Source organism: Hipposideros armiger, unplaced genomic scaffold, assembly GCF_001890085.2.
Source record: "Hipposideros armiger isolate ML-2016 unplaced genomic scaffold, ASM189008v1 scaffold_219, whole genome shotgun sequence".
Lineage (NCBI taxonomy): Eukaryota > Metazoa > Chordata > Mammalia > Chiroptera > Hipposideridae > Hipposideros > Hipposideros armiger.
Genome location: NW_017731569.1, coordinates 992,483 through 1,011,952, shown reverse-complemented (window position 1 = coordinate 1,011,952; position 19,470 = coordinate 992,483). Strand labels below are relative to the sequence as shown.

At 38.0% G+C, this 19,470-nt stretch overlaps 1 long non-coding RNA gene across 1 annotated transcript in view; it reads right to left on the bottom strand.

The window, feature by feature from the left end:
- Nucleotides 1-19,470, bottom strand: part of LOC109389070 (uncharacterized) — a 73,564-nt gene that overhangs the window by 20,404 nt on the left and 33,690 nt on the right. The window contains exon 2 of the long non-coding RNA XR_002125341.1: nt 5,470-5,532. This is a non-coding gene — a long non-coding RNA (uncharacterized LOC109389070). The remainder of the gene's footprint in view (nt 1-5,469; nt 5,533-19,470) is intronic.

Genomic DNA, 19,470 nt, shown 5'->3' with positions numbered 1-19,470 from the left:
AAATATCACAGAGACCAAAATCAGAAGTCCTGCAGAAAAAAATGTACACTTGCTTCTTTATAGAACAGTTTTTATCTAACGAAAAAACCAAAATATCCCAGGAGAAGCCAGACTAAAGCTCTAGAGTATAGTCTTGTAGAGTGTGCTGTCCTCAGCTTTTTTCTTAAACGTTGGGGTGGGGAGAGGGAAGACGGAAGAGGGAAGGAAATGATGCACTTGGCATGTTGTGAAGCTAGATGTGTCATCACTTTCAATAGTTTAGGGGCTTGCAGCAAATATAGTTATCAGCACATAGGAAAGGGTTTATATTTAATATGGTTTCCTCTGGAAACCTCTCGTTTTTCCAGCTAAGATTTGCCCCACTGCTCAGTTGTTTTTTTGGTTCACTCTGATTTATTGCTGAGCTCATGAATCACTTGCCTCTCCTATATAAGAAAAAACAAATCCCCTTCCCATTAATTTCAATTCTGTCAGTGACTGGGTGTGACAGAGTAGATGATAACCTCAGCCATAGGCCTGAAGCCTGAGACAAGAGACAATGATGTGTAGAGCACAATGACAGGAATTCAAGTTAGCATGTAACAGAGTTTCTATATCCCCAGAGACAGTCATGGGGAAGACAAGGGAAATACGCTGACGTTACTAGTGATGTATTTATAACAGTTGGTTCTCCCACCCTTACTTCCATTGTTGAATTGCCATTGTTCTTTTCATAAGGACCACACTAGTCAGTTTTAAGTTTATACAAATGATTTATTTCCACACTTGCAAGGGTGAGAAATTATTCTTTAAAGCAAGCGTTTACTTGAGGGAAAAAAAATCAAACAAGTTCCTATGGGGATACAGGATGGAGAATGCAATGTAAGGCTATTCTTAAACAGCCTGAATATAATTAAATAATGTTTTCTAAATACAAGGCATTTTATTAAAGTCAACATTGCTCACAACCCTGAGTGTAACAAATTAAAGCATGTGTATTTAAACTAGGGATGTATTTGAGCCCTTTATTTTAAGGAACACATATAAGGTATAATAACAATAACGGCAATTGTATTGATTTAATATTGTGTTTGCATTCACCTAAGAATAAAGCAGTTGGTTTTTATTGTATGTCCAATTGTTGACCACCTCAAAACTTTTAAGATAAATCAAATTCATTGTTAGCTCTATAAAACTTTAAAAACATATCTCAGTCAAATATATTAGGTGAGCTTCTTACTTTCTTAATATCAATTAGAACAGAGCGGGTACAGGACGTGAGAGAGAACTTAGCTGCTTTTGTCCTAAAAACACCTAAGCCTTAACAAAACTCCTTAATGGTGTCTTGCAAGTCACATTCAAACAATTTTGCTTTCAGGGATCAACCAATCTATTTCTCCCCAAAGTGTCTGATGTGCTAGACAAAAATCTTCTAGAAAGGGAGAAGAGAGATTTTGTTTCAATTGAACTGGTTTCTTTGGGCTTAAATAAGATTCTTTAATGCTAGAATCAATGGTGTTGTGGGAATAACATGTTTGGGTTTGGGAGTCAAAGAAATTTGGCTTCAAATCTCTGCTCTAAAAATAGGATTTAACTTGGCATTCATACTGACATCCACCCCTGAGGCCCATGTCCACACTGGAGCTTGAGAATAAACGCACAGTGCAGTGCTTGGCACACGGTAAGGTGCTCAAAACCTGCTGCTTCTGCCATTCTCTGCACCTTTATATATTAGTGATTTTAAAGGAGTTTTTAAATGATGAATAATGAGGGAATCTGAGGGAGTTCACACCTGATACATGGCTTCTACACTCTCAGGGAAATGGGAGCTTCTTAAGACTGTCAAATGTATAGAAAATTGAAATGAAGGTTTAGAATAGCTTTTGTGCCCCTGTCTACATGAGCTTGATATGTTTATTATAAAAATATTAATGTGCAGGTTTCTTTTATTCAAGCTCAGGACATGTGGCAGTCATGTCTCTACATTTTACTGCTAAAAAACTCACAGCCAAATAGTTGGTGAGATGAAGTTAATACAAGTGGGAGTAAGAGAAGAAAATATGCCTTTTTAAATCATTTATAGTGTTTTCCCAAAGCTAAAAAATATACTTTTAGAGTCAAAACATGGAGATTACCACACTGCTCTTCACTGGATCTATTAATTCACTCATTTACTTAGCAAACATGTAGCATCTATCTGGAGATGCAAAGATAAATAAGATAATGTCTATATATGTGAAAAATCAACAAGCTAAACTAAATTAATAAATACTTTTCAGTTTATCACTTGCTTTTTAGAATTCTGTTTATTTTTAAGGCACTTAATGGAGGAGGAAAGACAAACAATAAGTGACAATATTATGCAGTATGTGATATGACAGGGTATGCTGCCCTACAGGTGTGTCACTTAGATTTCTTTTCAAGAGAAAACCTGAAACAAGGAGGGCCTTTAGGTGACAGCCTCCAATTGCAGCAACTTTAGGATCTGTTAACAACGTTTGAGTTGATGCTACACTCTTTCTGGACAGGCCCCAAAATTAGTAAACCCTGAAGGAAGAGAGGGGCCTGACCACTGCCCAACATGAAGCTCTCTGTAGTATTCTTTGCAATGAAGCTGTTGCATGGGAGTCTGCGATGGAGTTCCCGACTGGGCTGGCCAAGACGTTCTCAGAGCTGCACTGAAGTCTGAGACTCTTCCTACAGTCTTCCTTCCTTCACTCTCCCTTTTTCTAGGGGTTTTAATGTGAGATTCAGAGAACAAAGGTTAGTCCCTCCCTGATGATAGAAGCTGCATGTCGTAAAATTCAGGAACCTCCGTTTCTTAACATATGAAGACAGCTCAACTGATTAAGAGAAAATAAAGTCAAATGCAGGTTGATGTTGAGCTAAGATGGAGAGGGAATCCAGGCAACAATGGAGTCCCTAATGGTTCCTGATTCTTGGCTGAATCCCCACCTTTCTCACACTTTGGTAGTTCACCACTTCCTTGGGTTGTAGGAGTAAATAAATTCCCCTTTTCATCTAAGTCAGCTCAAGCTGAGTTTTTCTTTCATTTGCCATTAAAATGTTTTGACCACTACAACCAAACTGTGTTGTAGCTTGCCAATACATGCAAGAGTGATGAGATCAAAGGAAAACTTCCTTTAAGATGGGAAAGACTTGAGCATGTTTATTCTGGGAGGGAAAGCCAGTTGGAAGAGGGGAAGATTAAGGACACAGTAGAATAATACATAGGCGAGATAGAGTGGGACCACTGGAGGTAAAGGCAAAAGGAATCTAAAGTACAATGGAGAGGTTAACCTTGAATGGAAGGAGGGACCCCTCTTCCATGCAGACAGAAGGAATGGGGGCGGGTGGAGTGGGAACAGATGTCAATACATTTAAGGGTTACTCCTGAGAAAGGAAGTTGACAAGATCTTACCTATTGATTTTCATTTTCTCAGGGAGTACCATTTTATGTGCGAAAGAGGATATGGTTATGTAGGAAATTTTAAGAGGAGTCAAAGTTTTGCATAGGTGGGGAGATGAAAGTGAACATGATTCCATGAGGGGCTTGCAAACCTGCACTGGGTGCCCAGCAGATGAAGATGATGAGTGTTTAGAGGCACCACTGGCTTGGCTTTTCTGGTTTTCCAGCAATGCTAAGAGGCCTCCACTACATTGATTCAGAGTTGATTTAACTTTTCAAAAAAAATTTAGACTATTTTTAGAGCAGTTTCAGGTTTGCAGCAAAATTGAGCTAAAAGTGCCCACATACTGTCCACTCCACACTGCCTTCCCTGCCATCAACATGTCCTACCAGAGTGGTACATTCTTAAAATCGATGACCCTACATTGACACATCATTATAAGCAAATTCCAAAGTTTACATTAGGAGTCACTTTTGGTGTACATTCTATGGTTTTTGACAAATGTATAACAATAAGTATCATACGGAGTAGTTTCCTGCCTTAAAAATCCTCTGTTGCTACATGTATTCATCCCTCTCCCTCCAACCACTGGTAACCTCTGATCTTTTTACTGTCTCCATACTTTCACCTATTCCAGAAGACTTTATGGATGGAATCATAGCCTTTTCATGCTAGCTTCTTGCAGTTAGCGACAATGTATTTAAAGCTCCTCCTTTTTTTTCTCAGGTTTGATAATTCATTTCTTTTTATCACTAAATAATGTATCCATTTGATGTTGGTTGGTGAATATACAATAAAATATACAGATGATGTATTATAGAATGATACACATGAAACCTATGTAATTTTATTAATCAAGGTCTCCCTAATAAACTTAATAAAATTAAAAAATAATTTTAAAAAATAATAAAGTGAAAAAAAAAATCTTCCTTCCTATTCCTCTTTCACCGGCTTGGGAAAAAAATATAACCATTGTAGCAGTTTGTTTATCCGTTCACCTATCAAAGGACATCTTGGTGCTTCTATGTTTCAGCAATTATGAATAAATCTGCTATATGCTTTTGTGTGGGTGTAAGTTTTCAACTCATTTGGGTAAATACCAAAGAGAGTGATTGAGAGATCACATGGTAAGAAAATGTTAATTTTGTCAGAAATTGCCAAACCGTCTTTCAAAATAGTTGTACCATTTTGCATTCCCAGCAACAATGAATGAGCATTCTTGCTGCTCCACGTCCTCACTATCAAGATTTGATATTTTGAGAAATGAGTTGAGTATGAGAGAGTATCTCAGAGGTGCCCAGGTGGAACACTGCAGGGAACGAAACCAGCAGGGAGCTGGTTGAGAGAAAACGGGGTGCTGATCTCTGAACGAAATGGAAACATAATTGAAAGTGAATAGAGTGAGAGAGTTTGTTGGGCACATGTCAAGAGCTGTATTTTTAAAAAATCAACAAAAATGGGTGGACTGAGAAGTTAGAGGAGGAGGAGAACAAGAAGAGTGGTGTCAAGGGCGTAAAGAGAGAGGCTTACAAACAAAAGAGAGGTGAAGGAGACGGGCTCATTAAATTACATGTAGAAGTCACTCCAGGACTACGCAGGTTTTCAATGCAGCCTGCTCACACATAGATTCTAAGGTTGTTCACAAATTTTGCTAGATCTTTGTATATTTGAGAAGCCAAGCCCTCAAGAAAAGCAAAAAAGAGTGATAAAGTCTATATGCAGGAAGCTAATTCAATCCAGTAGAAATGAAAGAAGTATAATATTTAGTGTTTTTAGGGTAGAAATATTCTGGGTGAAGCAAAATTTTTAAATGAGACCCTTTATTAGACAATGTTATTACATGTTTTAAACAGAAACCCAATGTTAACCTTAATCTCATGATGCCCTGGACTGAAGATGTTTATCTTATCAAGGGGCGCTTGTATGGCTCTGAAGATTGAAATTGTACCCTGAGCTCCATTGCTGATTTTCATGGATGTGCTGGAGAGGTTTTGGCCCCAGGCAAACAGCATTCCTTTGAGGTTAACCCAGGCAAGGCTTTATGGAAAACATTTTACAGAGGCAAAGGCCCCTGGCTCACCACTTTGTAGGCAGCTTTCATCCTCAGCAGGCAAAGGCATCTCCAGAAGGCACTGAATTCCAACTGTAAGAGAAAGAAAGAACATCCATCTTGTATTTTTCATCATCTTTATTATCTGGTTGTTTATTCTTAGAGATACTTTGAAACCAACCAAAAAGCAAACCATTACCTCTAAGCAACACCTCAAAATGTAGAATTTATCATTTGCTTTAGACCTAATGACAAAAACTAGGCTTGAGGGAGCAAAGAACTCCATTAGTTCTTCTATTTAATTGAATATTCAAGTGATCATTTCCTGGGAAATCGAATCTCTTCAGCGCATCCAACTAAGTAATTGCCTATTAAGATGAAAAATATGTATATTACAAGTGTATTTTTAAGATTAAAATATATACTTATATATCTTTTATAATCCATTTATTTCAATATCGAAGGTAATGAATGAATTTAAAATTATTGGTAGAGGGGCCGGCCAAGTGGCTCAGTTGGTTAAGAGCTCGCTCAAGAGTGCGAGCTCTGAGCAACAGCGGTTCAAGTCCCGGCCCAAACTGAGCTGCTGCTGAGCTGCCAACAGGTGACAAGATGGCTCAGCTAAAAAAAAAAAAAAAAATTATTAGTAGAATTGAAATACTTGTACATAGAAAGGAGAAGTACAAAAATTCTGAACATGGCATCTTTAGAAGAATGAGAGACTGGACTTTCAAGCATTTTTTGTATTAGAGAGAAGTTAAATAAATAGTTGGGGTCAAAGAATGGAAAACTTTAAAAGTAGGACAAAGGAATTTACCTACAGAAGGTCCTTAAATTTTTTTGCATATTGGACTGGCATAAAGAATAGTATGACAGTGGTAAAAGGTATAAATTTGGGGAGATGTTGAAGTGCAGGGTATTAGGTAAGAGTTGATTGCAGGAATCCAGGGACCAAGTAATGAATGTCTGTACTAGGGTGGCTGGGACAGGTAGAATAAAAAGAAGAGTACAGATGTAAGAATCAAAGCACAGGGGAAAAAAAAATTAGTTGCTCCCAACTTTACTTTAAATTGGCATTAAATAAAAAAATATATGGTCCCCCTTTTTATTGTGCAGTATTTTTTAAACAAACTTCATAATGGGGAGAACTTCATGCCTACACAAAAGCAGATAGAATATTATAAGCCCCAAAGAACTCATTACCCAACATCAACACAACCAGTCATGCCCCTATCTATTACCCCATCTTCTTCACCCTATTTTTTACACATCATTTGCCATACTAATATTCAACAGTGGTCAAGATAAATTTTATTTAATTTTTACTTCAAAACTCTTGTTGTATTTTTATAATTTTCTGGAATTTATCAGTTATAAAATAAGTTTACTTTATTCATTGTGCACATGATCATTTTTCAAAATTAAATTTATTGGGGTAACATTGGTTAGTAAAATTATATAGCTTTCAAGTGTACATTTCTATAATACATCATCTATACATTGCATTGTGTTCACCACCCAGAGTCAGTTCTCCTTCCATCACCATATATTTGACCTTAACCCTCTTCTACAACTCCATACATGCTCATTTTAAATAAAGATTTGAAATTAAGAAATGAATAAACATGCAACCGTCCTAGCTACATAGGTAAAACTTTAAAAAGTTCAAGAAAATGGCTTGTTTCTCCTATTTGGGATCAAAAACATTGTTTTACACAATACTTAATTACAGGTAAGAATCATTTATACCTAATGGAGATGCCTTGCTAGTGCAAATACTCAGTAAACATTTATTCAATTAACTGTTGAAATGACAATAAGAATGGAATTTAAGTAGTGACTAAACTTAAACAAATGACACTGTAACTGCAGACATTACTATTGATAACACTTTAAAATAAAGAATAGCATATAATTTTAAAGACCAGAACTAACAAAGGGATATATTTATTCCTGAAAAATGTTATATTATCTCCTTTCAGAGTTCAAGGCATTGTGATATGAAGACTTCTTTAGCAATTAAAGGCAATTTCATGGCAAATCTAAAATTGTGTCTGTATTAGTTTTTTATTGCTGCTGTAATAAATTACCACAAATTTAATGGCTTAAAATGGCACAAATTTATTATTGTGTAGTAGATCACAAGTACAACACAGGTCTAACTGGACTAAAATCAAGGTGTTGGCAGGGCTGTGCTCTGGAGGCTTTGGGAGAAAATTATTTCCTTGCCTTTACCAGCTTCTAGAAACCACCCACATTCCTTGGCTCAAGACCTCTTCCTCCATTTTTAAAATCAACAAAGGCAAGTAATACCTTATTCAAGCCACATGTGTCAGACTCCCTCTTCTGCCTCTTCTTTTATCTTTAATGACTCATGTGATTAGATTGAGCCCAGTCATATAATTCAGGATAATTTGCCGTCTCACAGTCCATAACTGTTATAGCTACAAAGTCTCTTTAGCTATGAAAGCACATATTCATTGATACTAGGTATTATTAGGACATGGACATCTTAGGGGGTGGGGGGCATTATTCTGTTTACAACAGAGTCTTTGTGATTTGAGTGAATACACTTTTTCCAGTCAATATGGTTTCAACTGTAATAATATAATATTGATAAATCATTGAACAATGAATTCTATCACTCCACAGTGAGAGAGAGAGAGAGAGAGAGAGAGAGAGAGAGAGAGAGAGAGAGAGAGAGTATTTCTTTAAATGTGAAATTTCTGTAGAAATTTTGAGTCCCTGTCTGTTTCCTTTGAATCCCTTCTTAAGTGTCCTCTACCAGCCCACTAAGAAAACAATATACTTTGAGAAGAAAAGTCCTCAGCATGAGGCTTAAGGTTTGGAAGGCAATGGATTTACATGCTACAAAAAATAGTTAACAAACTAGTATTTTAACATATTCACAAGAATGCAAGCAGTAAAATCTTGGCATTTATAGGCATACAGGTCATAATTTTGACTATTTTGTTTTATCCTTAATGTTAATGCCATTTAGTGATTTATAATTTTACTTAGGCATCAAAGTTCTACGAGAATGACAAGCAGAAGTATCACTTAAATTCTCTAAGCCTTATTTCCCCAGTCTGTAATTTGGGAATAATAATACTATCCCAGAAAGCAGTTGTGAGAATAAATATCATAATACATATAAAGTTCTCAGAAAACCTTAAGTACATAGTAACCATTCAATAAATATTAGCTATTATTTTTTGCTAGTGAGAAATTCTGGATGAACTGTCCTGTAGATACTTTTTCATGTGGCTTTGTGGTTGTTCACTCATACACTTGTATATTTTATGGAAGAAACCATATATTTTGGTGGCATGCATGAATTTAGGTAATTTTGAAGGCCTGAGAACAGAGCATATTGATCAGGAATATCTATTTATAATCCATGGAATATTGGCCCCTCAAAAGAAATCACCTAGGAGGACTATAAATGGATTCACAATAAGACCACCTTTTTCTTTTTACTATATTACTAGGATTTGAGACAAATTTTTTAAAAATTCTGAGAGGTAGTTTCAGTATTTGGAAAAAACCAACCTCCATGTAGAGTCATTCTATTGAAAAGAGCAGGCTATTAATATTTTGGTCCAACGATGAAATGTGAATGTAGAATAGTGAATCTCAAACCCTTTTTTGTATATTTGAATAACCTAAGGAGTTTCAGAAATATAATTGTGTAGCTCTCACCCCCAGACATTCATCTTCAGTTGTCTGGAGTTAGGGAATAGGTATGTATATCTTTAAAAATATCCACAGGTGATTCTGATAAATGGCCCAGAGTAAGAACCATTACTTTAGCCGAATTAAATCAGAATCTTCATGTCTGAATATTGACATCAGTAATTTTTCAATCTCCCCAGGTTCCCAAACTGCAGCCATCACTGAGAACCTTTGCTTCCTACTACTGAGACTAAACCAGACATGAAAATGTTCTACAAAGGTTTTGAGCAATGAGTCATCCTCAGGCGAGTGCTGTGAAGGAAGAATTTCATGTGAATGTGCAAGTTTATGTTCACGTGCATTTTCCAAAATGCCACTATCTTATTACTTCAGTGTCCCATCTGATCTGAGCACTATGAGTGGGATGGGTTATGGATTTACAAGATGGTTGTCTGTTGCCTGCAGCTGAAGCACAATATCTGTAGTGACAAAGCATTTTTCAGGGAGTAGAGGGCAGTGTGGAGGTAAGGAGAAGGGCATGCAGGATCCTCCACAGGTCTCCTGAATTACTGAGGGACTGAGGGAGATAAAGAAGAGCAGGGATAACACAGCCCCTCCTACATGCAGCATTCCTGTCATCCTCCATCATTACTTGCATGTCAGGAATGATTCAGCAGTATCTCGGTGCCTGGCGATTTCCTAACTTTTTGGCTTCTAGACTAGCTCTCATGAATGACAGCAGATGAACGAAAATCAGAGAGAGGAAGGAAATAGGAATTGAAATTAAAGGAGAACTTGATGAGAGCTGAGTCGGCATTGTCACAACACAAATGATTAAGTGCCCTTATTTACATATCATCACTTCTGATCAAATGAGTCTTTGCCTTGTATCCTCAGTCTTAGAACTTTCTGAAACTCTGAGGAGAACTATGGATCGCTCCTCTGAAAATGCACATGTCCACAGACACACACAGGTTTGTATATCATTGTTTTTCCAGTCCTCCTGGAGTCATCATCACACTAGCCAGTATTTCACAGCCCGAAGTCACCGGCTCCTTCTCTCAGTCTCTTTGCACTATATTACCGGTAGCTGTGCAAAGCATCACGAGTTAGGAACATTTCGACGTTAGTTTTTGTGAAAGCATTAGGGATAAGGATGAACATTTGGATAAAAAGACTCTTTTCATGTTTCACTTACATTAATTATTTCCTGCGGGGTTTTAGAAATGGACTAGAACACTGCAGTTTTGGTGTAGGCGGAGGAATCAAAGCTCAAAACAGGAGAAGAAAGAAGTTTGGGGAGTGGACAGGCACGGCTAGAGAACTGAATGCAAAATTAGTAAGTGTGATTCTGCTATTGTCCAGAACGCTCGGACTTTAAAAATGTGTCCTGGTGCTCCCAGTAACCCAAATAATAATCAGAAGAGCAAAGGTAAATCAAACATTTCCTTCCCAAGCATGTTCTGTCCTTGGAGACACTTTGGTGAAAGGAGGAGCTTTAAAGGAATGGTTTAGGTTATTGGTTTGCCTGTGTTGGAAATATCGTGGCTGGAATCATTACACAGCTAAAGAGATGGAGAAATTTGAAGATCTCAATATTGAAAATGGGTTCTTAAAATGCAATCAAGAGAGGCTTTGGTAGGGAAAGCAATGGGATTGTTGATTATAAGGACTACCTAGGGCTCAGTAAGAATGCGCCCCCTAGGACACAGGGATAGCGCACTTACCCGGGAGTCATTTCTTGATGTGCTCCGTTGTGTGGCGTTGAAATGGTGCTGCTCCCCTTTGCTGAACCCCAAAGTGCCCTATCCTTCTTCTAATGCTGCACAAACTGTACCCTCATGACACCAAGTTCATACCTTTTTTCCCACTGCAGTGCAAGCTTCTGTGTGTCCCCCCTATCCTGTGTCTAGAGCAGTGCTTAGCACATATGAAGCACTCAATAAACGTGTCTGTTGAATGAAGTTGAATTGATATAAATGAGACTTTAATGACCAAATATAACTAATGCTAACAAGCATTTCTCAAAATGATATTATCCAGTACAAAATAACTGAACTCTTAAGCAATAGAATGCCACTTTTAAATGAAAACATGGGAGAAATGTCCCATGGATGTCCTTTTAGATGCTTTTCTCATAGTCTCCTAAAAATAAAAATTGGAACTTCGTTTACGTACTTGGTCTTTCAACATAGATAAGCATAGAGCTGGCCAGGGTTGTGAGGCATAAAAAATTATTTTCCTGTCTCTGATATATTTATGTTTGTTTCTGAGAATGTCTAGCTGAAATGGTGACATTTGTGCAGTTTATTAGCAGTAGGCTACATATGTATTGAAATGGTATTATGTAACCCTAAATAGTCTGAATCCCCAAAGGGACAGAAAAGATTTTCTTGGATGACATGTCTTATTATTCAAGACTCTTAGGAAATTCTGTAAATAGTCCATCCACTAACGACTGTGGCTTAAACATTCCAGTTTGTATTTTAAATGTCTTTCTTTTCCAAAGAGGTATTAAATTAAAGTTTAACATCTTGTTTCCCACAACAGAGGAATCAAAATTCATTCGCTTATAAATATGAGACAAAAAGACAGATGCCATAAACAGTTCAAGTTCATTCCCTCAATGCATGAAAAATTGTCTGAACTCAGATAAAATATTGCCTTATAAGTGATATTACACTATACAAAATCAAATATTATATTAAAGTCATAAAATACAGATAGATAATTTTCTCCCATTTATTTGCCTACTGTAATAAAATTATCTTTTTAAATTTTATTTGAAGGTTAGTTAACCAGAAACCTAAGTTCGGCTACTCTGTTACATTAAGCAGCATTAAGATTATTTGTCCATTGGTTATAGAGAAAGAAATGCTATTCTCTCTGGAATCAGAAGACTTTTATGCAGAGTAAATAGTAAAAACAGCTTATTTTAAGCATATACTTACTTACTAAAATGCTCTAAATGGATGATCTCATTTGATATTAAAAAGTCTTGTGAAGTAGATAGTATTTCCCACTCCCACCCCAATTTGCAGTTGAGAAAATTGAGTCCAAAGACTCATTTGCTCATGCAGTCAACAGATATTTACTAAAATTTTATTTTATACCAGACAAATGCTAGGTCCTGGGAAATAGAAAGTTGAACAAGACAGACATGTTTTGTGCCCTTATGTAATTTACGTATCCATGGTAGAGATCATAAATAAATACAAAAATTAAAATAACGATAAGTTTAATGATGATTAAGTACTATGAAGGAAATAAAGAGAATGCATGCTGGGGGTTGAGCGGGAGTGAAGAATGATATCAAATAGAGCAATTAGCCCAGACCTCTGGACACATAGTCAGCTGGTCTTTAGTGAGTCCAGGCCATACTTACGGCTTCTGCCTCATAAGTCGATGCTATGTCAACCATGTTATACAGATATGTGGGCAAAATTGTAAACTTCTCCTGAAAAGAAGTTAGGCATTTTGAGAAATGACATTCATTCTTTTCAGGCCCCAGATTGCCCTTGAAGTTGAATAAACTGGCAGGAGGAATAACAGGAAGTCGACTTCACTCACCGTGCCACAACATGGGACATCCTGAGAGTTGCTTCCGCCCTAGGTATCATGAAACGACATCTCACGGGTCCCTATGGTAGCCGGACCTTCTATGCCATCCCTTCTCTTTTGTAAATATTACATTTCATACAGCGTTTTTAATATCACAGGAATATTTTCAGGTAAATGAGAATAAAAGATAAAATGTTTATTTCAAAAGTTAATTCTGTAGCCAAGTTTATGGTTCAACTGTAAGATTAGAAGCTAAATTTGTATGCTCCAGATTGCTGTTTACATCGACCATTTATTCTTTCCCAACAGAGTTGGGAAAGCAGCTGAGTGACATGGAATTCCAGTTTCTCTAGAGGGTTGTTATAACGACAGAAGCTCAGTACAATAATGTCTATTTACTTGTCCAATACTTGGTTACATCCCTCGTGACCCTGTGCAGCCTGAAGTAATGCATTCTGCATGGTAGCTTGGGTCTGAGAAGGTTCTAAGAACTCGCTGACAATTATGCATTGTGTTTCATTATTTATCACACTGGGGTAACGTGAATCTCTCTGATGTCCACAGCAGGCTGATCTGAGGCCTCTGTTCACAAGGAAAGTCATGAGGAGCCCTTATTCTGCTTTCAAAGTTTCCCCCCACCCCCACCCCGCCTCTACCACTTTCATTTTATTCAATAAGGATAATAGGAGTATTTTTTATGACTGGAAACTACCATCTTGTTTTTAAAAGTTTGACTCTGATTTAATCTATTGAATTTTCTGTACATAATGTACCTTGTGTTATCAGAAATTTGGGATATGTGCTCTGGAAAATTTTAACAACTTCAAAGTGTAACTGAGCAGCCAGAAATTCTTCTGATGTCAGCTGCATTCCACCAGCACCAGAAGCATGCACGTATCTGGCATTGTAAATAAATAAGGGACATGATGTTTAGAGATGTTTGAAAAAATGTAGTTATTCTTGACCTGTGCAAAATCAATTGGAATGTTTCTGTAACATTCCTGCTTGCCTTTTCAAGCTATGGATTAAGGCAAAGTGCCAAGACTTTTCAGGAACTGACGTCTCCATTTTCTAGTGGTTTTGTGCAACTTTTTAAGATCGTTCGATGTAGAAGTTGAGGAAAGAACATTTGCTTTATTCAAAACTTTTCTAAAATCAATACCCAAACAAACTTGTTTGTATATGTATGTTCATTGAGTTTGGGTAGTTTGCACTCTAGAGAGCTTGAAATCCCAAGTCCACTGAAAAACAAGGAATGTCAAATGTAAGAAATAAACAAAAATTCTAGAATATTCCAGTGCCCTGGTGATGAGGTGATAGAGTATATTCCCATAAGTATCAATTGGCTGTGGGGGTTTGGATTGAGCATCAGTAGCAGGGATCTGCTGAGGAGAGCCCTGTCGAGGCAGAATGAGGATAGCAGGGCCTTGGGTACGAGTCCGGACGGAGGGGTGAGGCAGGAGGCTGTCACTTAAGGTAGCCAAAGAGTGAGCGGCTAAGATGAAGTATTGGAGCCGCATCTGAGAAACCTCCCAGGCTGTGTGACCAGAAGAGACAGGGTTGCCTGAGGAGTCTTCCTGCACTCTTGTTGCCACTATAGTCAATTCCCCCTACCCCAGTCAAGGGGACCGAATACATATCTAAGTCAGTTCAACTTGTTGCCCTGTTTAAGACTTTGCAATGTCTTCCAGTAACTGAATAAAGTCCAAATATATTTCTAAATATAACTTGGAAGATAAATGCCAAATAAATTCCTAACCCTTGACCACTGCCTAAATGGATCTAAATGATCTGTCCTGGTGAGCTCTCCAACCTCCTTTCCTCTACCTCCCTCAGCCCGACTCCAGCCACACTGACCTCCTTGCTGATCCTTGAACATGCCAAACTTAATCCTCCCTTGGGGCACCCCTCTTGCTGAACCATTCTCTACTCCATGAGGCTGAAATACACCACTCCAAATTTGACTATCTTGATCTCCAACTTCACTAAAGTCACCCTTCTCATGTCTTCTCCTTAGAGAGGGTGTCACCATGGCATTCTCTAAGGTAGTCTGCCCACCCCTTTGTCCCTATTCCCTTATAGAGAATAGGTTTTCAATTTTATCACTTTCTGATATTATGTTATATATCTATTAGTATGACTAATTGGTTTTCAGTTCATTGGTTTTCAATTTTATCTCTGGTTTTCAATTTTATCACTTTCTGATATTGTGTTATATATCTATTAGTATGGTTCTTTTTTTTTTTTCCCAAAGATTTTATTAGGGAATTGAGGGAGGGGAAACAGTGCTGGGGAATCGGGGAAGGGGAGTAGACAAGTTGCTGTTCTTTTGTTCTTCAGTCTAGTTGTAGATAATGTCACTTCACTGGCTCATGTTGGTATTATCAGTGCGCTCTTCCCAGATGAGGCAGATTGGTCACCGGCCTCTGGATGGCTGCTCACAGTAGCTTATGGCAACCCACTGCAGCAGGGGCTGCAGCCTACGGCATCAACAGTGACTCATGGCAGCCCAGCTCCAGGTTGAGCTGTTGTTCACCATCTTAGCTATAGAGGGTGCAGCATCACTGGCCCTCATGTGGGATCCAAACCGGGGCTCTGCTGCTCAGAGCTGGCTTCCCAAGCCAATTCTTAACCAATGTGCCACTCAGCCAGCCCAGTATGGTTCTTTCTTAAGTGTATTGTTCAAATCTGTAGTCCTACCACCTAAAACAATGCCTGGTATGGTAGGTTCTTGAAAAATATTTAATGATTCACTGAGGGAATGGCTCTCTGCTGATATAAATAATAAGGGGAAGCAACATGGCAATTGGGCAATGTTTGTAGCAGAGAGTCATAAAAAATGGGACAGAGAAGAGTAGCTCAAGAAACTAAATTTTGGGCCAGCCGAGTGGTGCGATGGTTAAGAACTGGCTTGAGAAGCCAGAGGGCCCCGGTTCGGATCCCACATATGAGGGCCAGTGACACTGCCCTCCACAGCTAAGATGCTGAACAACAGCTCAACCTGGAGCTGGGCTGCTGTGAGTCACTGGCGACGGCATAGGCTGCAGCCCCTGTGGCAGTGAGTTGCCATGGGCTACCGTGTGTAGCCAGCAGCCAGCGTGAGCGGGCAGCAGCCGCAGTGAGCGGCCATCCAGAAAGCTGGCAACTGATCTGCCTCACCCGGGAAGAGCGCAATGATGGTGCCAACTTGGGTCAGTGAAGCAACGTCTTCCACAACTAGACTGAAGAACAAAGCAACAGCAACTTGTCTGTTCCCCTTCCCCCAATTCCCCAGCACTGTTCCCATCCCCCCAATTCCCCAATTAAAACAAAAAAATACAAAAAACTACTTTTTGGGACAGTGAGTTAGAATGTGTTTTAGAATGGGCTAGAAATAAGAGATCCATAGATTACAGGCCCAGATGGTCAAGAGTAAATGATTCCATCTAAGACTTTCACAATGTCTGGTCCAGTCACATTTTTGTTTATTTTTGTCGTTGTTGTTAAAACATTGTAATGCATTTAATTTTATCATGTGAAAACCTATTTGTTCTGTGCATCCCAAGGCAAAAATAGAAAGGTGTCTTCTATAATTTTGTTAAATTTGGAAAATATCATATGTTTGGGTCTTTTTAATATTTTATATGATTTTTCTGAAAGTTGGAAAGAGGGGGAGAGGAGGGGGGAGAGAGAGAGAGAGAGAGAGAGAGAGAGAGAGAGAGAGGTGAATTTAACTGCCTTTCTTTGATCAACAGGAACAAGATGGCTTCCCTCAGCAGTGTTTGGAGAGACTAACAGGAAGCCAGATGTGCAGAAGCTGAGAGAGCATATGTGTAAATGAATGTCTTTTCTGAAAATGTGGCAGAGAAGCAAATATGACTTTTGACAATAAAACACTAGTAGGAAGACAGCAAAAGAGCAGGAAAAGTGACTCAGCAAATTCTGAGGTTTGAAGTTTTTCTTTCACATGGGTACTGGTAAAGTGGGAGAACATAACAGAAGACAAGGAAAAAATATATACAAATATATGATTTTATTTACCAAGAATTTTCATTATATTTCTTCCTTAGTTATATTTTCTTCAAGATAAAATAGTTATTATTTTTAATCATAAGGTAATGTACATTTAAAAATTGGAACAGTTGATAATCAATGAAATATATTAACTACTTTGATGAACACTTTTGGGGTTTAATTAATTTTAAACAAATGAATAGAAAATCTGTGGCCATGGGGGCCTTCCTGTGGTTTGTGCCACATTTGAGAAACATGCTGTAGATGACTCATCAAGGGAAAAAATTGGTTAGATCAAAAGGAAAATCATTAAATGAAAAGATAAACATTTGGGAGATTTAAATGGAAAGTTATGAGCTAAAAGTAATAGAAAATCCATGCACTACATTTGCCATACATTAGAGTCTGAGTGTGTTTGATAAACTGGAGGTTAAATAGTTTCTGAGAACTTTTAAAGCCATGGCTTTGCGACATTCCCAGGGTGACTCAGCATGGGAAACTTCAAGTCAGTGTATGCACACAGGGCGTTTTGTGAGGGGCAAAACCCTTCCTGCCTCTGAGCTTCATGGGAGAAAACAATGACTGTGGAATATATTTGCTCTCTGAATTGGTGAGAACAAAAATGTTCTGAAAGAAAAAATAAAAGGGAGCTTCCCTGAAGATAACCTTATTCCAGGGAGCTATTTAGTAAGAGCAAAGCTTCTAGAAGATCTTTAAGGGTATGAGGTTGTCATTATAGACCATGGAAGAATGCACAGATATCTAAGACTACCTGACATGCTCTGAATATAAAACCATTTAGCAACGCAATGAAATATCAGTGGATTTGGAGTCAGGCAGCCAGGGTTTGAGTTCCAGACCTACCACTTGCTAGTTGTCATTGAAGTATAACATACACACCAAAAATTGCATAAATAATGGTACAGTTCAATGACTTTTCACAAAAGAGACATATCCATGTAACCAGTACTCACTGAAATTGATATTACAGGTACCTCAGAAAGCCCCCTTTCACTCACTTCCTGTTATTGCCCCCAAGATTAACCACTCTCCTGATTTATAACACCACAGATTCATTTTGATTGACTCATTAGAACTTTATATGAATAGAATCATTCAATATATATTCTTTTATACTTGGGTTTTTTTGCTCAACATTATGTTTATGTGATTCTTTCTAGCCATGATCTATTGGTTTTCACTGCCTAATTATATTCTATTGTGTATATTACCACAATTTATACAATTTACACTTGATGGACATCTGGGCTGTTTCTAGGTTTTGATTATTCTTCAGAGTGTTGGTAGGGACATTCTTATACATTTGTGTGTGTGTGTGTGTGTGTGTGTGTGTGTGTGTGAACATCTGAATGTAAATTCATTAGTCTGCTAGAGTTGCCATAACAAAATAGCACAGACTGGGTGGCTTAAAGAACAAAAATTTATTTTCTCACAGTTCGGGAGGTTGAAGTCCAGGATCAAGGTGTCAGCAGGTTTGATTTCTTAAGAGGTCTCTCTCCTTGACTTGCAGACAACGAACTGCCTTTTTGCTGTGTCCTCACATGGCCTTTCCACTGTGCATACACTCCTAGGGCCTCTTCCTCTTTTTATAAGGAGTCCAGTCCTATTGGATTGGGGCCCCACCCTTACAACTGCATTTAACATTACTTACCATATTTTGCCATGTATAATGTGCACCAGGTTACTGGCCCAAACTTTCAGGGAAAAAATCTTTTGTTTTAATTTCTTTAATTCAAATTTTTATTTGTTTACATTTAGGTACTTGTTTTTTGGATTATAAAGAAATTTTAGCATTTATTATTTAATGTATTATGGTACAAGAAATTTTATGTAACAAATAATTACAAAACACAAGAACAGATACAAGGTACAAGAAATTTTATGTACTGGTAACAAATTTATAATATTTACCCATTATAGAAGTCCAAGAACTCTTCATTGTTGCAAGTTTGTCATAAGTTCAACAAAACCTATCATATTCCATTATATTATTTTGCATATGGATATTGTTATTGATTTTTAAAGTTACACTTTTTTTTTTAAAGCTACTTCTATTTTTTTTTGAAGATTTTTATTGGGAGTGGGGGAGGGGAACAGATAAGTTGCTGTCCTTTTGTTCATCTGTCTAGTTGTGGAGGATGTTGCTTCACTGGCCCATGTTGGTATTGTGATCATTGCGCTCTTCCTGGGTGAGACAGTCGCTCTCCAGCCATTGAATGGCTACTCACAGTGGCTCACGCTGGCTGTCGGCCACTCACAGTGGCTGTGAGCTGCTCACAGTGGCTGCCAGCCACTCTTGGTAGCTCGCAGCAGCCCACTGCAGCCCCACTGCAGCCCCACTGCAGCCTACGCCATTGCCAGCAACTCACAGCAGCCCAGCTTCAGGTCGAGATGTTGTTCACTATCTTAGCTGTAGAGGGCGCAGCATCACTGGCCCTCTTGTGGGATCCGAACCAAGCCCTGCTGTTCAGAGCTGGCTTCCCAAGCCAACTCTTAACTAATGCGCCACCCCACCAACTCAAAAGTTACACTTTTAACTCATAAGCATAAATAAAAGAATTAAGAACATTTATATAGATATGGAATTAATACTACCCATGTATAATGTGCATCCTTATTTTTCCCTCACAAATTTGGGGGGAAAAAAGTAAGCATTATACACAGTAAATTATGGTATTTCCTTAAAGGCACTATCTTTAAATAGTCACATTGGTGGTTGGGACTTCAACATATGGATTTTTTGGTGGGGAAGCAATTTAGTTCTTAACAATATTTCTGTGG